The following is a 3,541-nucleotide window of genomic DNA, read 5'->3' on the forward strand; positions in this document are numbered from 1 at the left end:
TGACTCTCCGGTATAAACTTTGGGGCACTCTTTGAAGTAATTTGTGTTGGTTGAATAGATGAATCCGAGATTGTGTGATGCATATCGTATAATCATGCCCACGGATACTTGAGGTGACAATGGAGTATCTAGGTGACATTAGGGTTTTGGTTGATTTGTGTCTTAAGGTGTTATTCTAGTATGAACTCGATGATAGATTGAACAGAAAGAATAGCTTCATGTTATTTTAGTATGGACTCTTGAATAGATTGAACAGCAAGGATAACTTTGAGGTGGTTTCGTACCCTACCATAATCTCTTCATTTGTTCTCCGCTATTAGTGGCTTTGGAGTGACTCTTTGTTGCATGTTGAGGGATAGTTATATGATCCAATTATGTTATTATTGTTGAGAGAACTTTCACTAGTGAAAGTATGAACCTTAGGCCTTGTTTCCTACCATTGCAATACCGTTTACGCTCACTTTTATCATTAGTTACCTTGTTGTTTTTATATTTTTAGATTACAAAAACCTATATCTACCATCCATATTGCACTTGTATCACCATCTCTTCGCCGAACTAGTGCACCTGTTGGGGATATAATTATTAGGTATGACCCGCCCAGGAGGGCCCGGGTTATACCTATGAGTATTTTGAAGCCCAAGACCAAGGTTGAATATGGTGGTTCAGTAAGGGCCCAAAGCCCAGAGGCGACTTAAGGCCTGTAGTGATAAACCGCCATGTATACGTGACTTGTGTTGTAAGACAAGAAATATTAAGAGACCGAGTCGGACACTGTTTATAAGCCGGTCGGGACTCTGTAGAGCCGCTGGGCGTTGGCCTCTGTATATAAAGGGATGGCCCGGTGGCGGTTCAGGGCAAGTAACATCAACTCGAGAGCTAGGTCAAGCGATTTGCTCCCTGGTTATCGAGACATAAGCAATCCCACTCAAAACTGGACCGTAGGCTTTTACCTTCACCGTAAGGGGCCGAACTAGTATAAACCTCATGTCCTTTGTCCCGATTAACCCCTTCAAGCTTCCTAGTTGCAATGGCTCCATGACTAAGTCCTTTCATTAGGACATCTGCCATGACAATTCCACGACAGTTGGCGCCCACCGTGGGGCTAGCGCACTGTGGATTTGAGTTCTTGAAGGGCAGCTTCGAAGGTCTCAAGGGATATGTTGTGGGTCGGATGACCACGAGTCGTCGCGGCAAGCTCTACATCGACGATGCAGGCTGGGGCCCCGAGGCCGGCTCAATTGAGTACGGGTACCGGGTCCCCTTCGGCGGAATTCACGTCTTCATCGGCAAGATCGGCGAGCCGGGACCTAAGCCGGACATCTGCACCGACCTCGTCGAAACGGCTCAGCGCGCGAAATCCACCTGGGCTCCGCCTGCTATGAAGCATGCCTTTGTGGGATGCGTCCATGAAGGGCCCTCTGAAGGATCTGCATCTGGCGATGAGACGGCCATCTACTCTGATGGCGGGTCATCCACAGGTGAGACAGATTCGTTATATCAACTGCAAGACGACGGGCTTGGGGGTTGTTCCAATGGCAGCAGTATTCCGGATTGCTTCGAGCTGCCGAGCCGGGTTGGAATTTTCATGTCCGATACACAACCTATACAAGACTCCACAACTGCGGCAGCCATGACCACCGGGGCAGCAGCAGCCGAGGCAGGAGGCCCTATGCGCTTGCTGGCTCAGGTGCTGATGGATCTTACAGATAAGCTGACCACTATGTTAACCGCTGTGGTCAACCCGGCGGACCAAGCTCGTCATGATGAGGAGGTGGCACAGTTAAAATTGGATATGGCACAGGCTAAGGAAGATCTAGCAGCGGAAGATGTCAGGATAACTGCAGAGCGGGTAGCTCTGGATGTTCGGGCTCAGCAGATCTAGGCACAGACTTTTCGGCTCATGCAAGATCAGAACGCGTCTAATGAGGTCATGAGGAGAAGGCATCAGAAGACTCAGTCTCGACTCCCCCTGGTTTATGACGCTCGAAACCTCTTTCACACACTAGGAGCAGGGCCAAGTAACCCGCCATGGCTCTCTCCACGTGCAGGAGCAGACCGTGTTGCAACACCCGGGGATGGCGCGCCGGTTCAACCATAGGTGATGGGACCTCCCCGCGTAAACACGGCGCCACCTCAGTACGTACCAACGCCCCCGAGTCACTATTCTAACCCGTTGGAGAACATGATAGCGGCAGCGGCACGACTAGCGGCCCTCCCAATTGATGGTGACTCTCCGGTGGCGGTTGAAACCCGCCGGATCAGAGAACTTCTTCAGACGGCCTTAGCACAGCAGGAGGCATACTCATACAGCCGGGACAGGATCCACTCGACCCCTCGTCCAAGCCGAAGCCCGAGTTATAGCAGGCACATGGATTCAGCGGCCGTTTCAAGCAACGTCAGGCGACGTGACCAGCCAGGTGGCCATAACCCGGTGCGCCATGAGGTCGTTAACTTGGTAGATCAAGACAGAATACGTCAAGAGGCTGAGCGAGTGGCTCAGTAGGCGGCTCAGTTGACGGCTTACCAGTCGTATCCAGCTTATCCGACGACTTCTATCAAGGCAGGTGTAGCCACCCGGACCAGAGGAGTCCCATGTCTAGTGCCGGCTCTACGTAACGAGCGTTTGCCCAAAGATTTTAAGGGACCTAGGAAGGTGCCGAATTACACGGCCGACTTACAGCCCGGGGCACGGATTGAAAGCTACGAGATGGCTATGGAGTTATTGGAGGTCAGTGATGCTGCAATGGCTATGTACTTTACCATGATGTTGGATGGGACTGCCCGCACTTGGTTGAAAGGCCTGCCGCCTAATTCAATCAGTTCATGGGCGGAGCTAAAGGCCTGGTTCATCCAGAATTTCAAAGACGCGTGCAAGCAGCCCATGTCGATTGTGGATCTGACAAATTGCAAGCAAGAGGAGGGCAAGTCTACAACCCATTGGGTGTGCCGGGTTAAAGCCATAATACATTCATCTAATAAAATGGATGTCAGCTCTGCAGTCTTAATGTTGGAGAAAAATTGCCGTTTCTTGCCTCTGAAACAAAAGCTGGGGTGGCTCAAGCGCGATTGTAATGATATGGGCACGCTGATGGTGGCTCTGGTCAAGTACGCTGACTCTGATAGTACCAAGGATCCCGAGTCTGATGATGACAAGGCAGGGAAGGGAAAGAGGAACGGCAACGGCAAGGGCCCTCAGCACAACCTGACAAGTCAAGGAGGTAATAAACGTAAGGCTGACGGTAGTTTGGATTTCGTGGCTAACACTAGTGCGCAGGGTAACAACCAACGGTGCAAAGGGAGGCCACCTCCCTGATCTGGCGGGTCAGGCCCCACACTTGAGCAATTGTTGAATGAGCCCTGTCCGAGACACGGCACTCAGCAGAAGTCGGCTACCCATTTATGGAAGGACTGTACGATCATGAAGGCTTTAAAAAATTCCAACATGTTTGATGGTAACAATGGGCAGGGCGACGACTCAGGTGGTGGCGGTTTTCATGGCCCGGGCAGCGGGTCAAATCCCAATTTCCAAAATTCCCAG

Source organism: Triticum dicoccoides, chromosome 5B (assembly GCF_002162155.2).
Source record: "Triticum dicoccoides isolate Atlit2015 ecotype Zavitan chromosome 5B, WEW_v2.0, whole genome shotgun sequence".
NCBI classification, from domain to species: Eukaryota; Viridiplantae; Streptophyta; class Magnoliopsida; order Poales; family Poaceae; genus Triticum; species Triticum dicoccoides.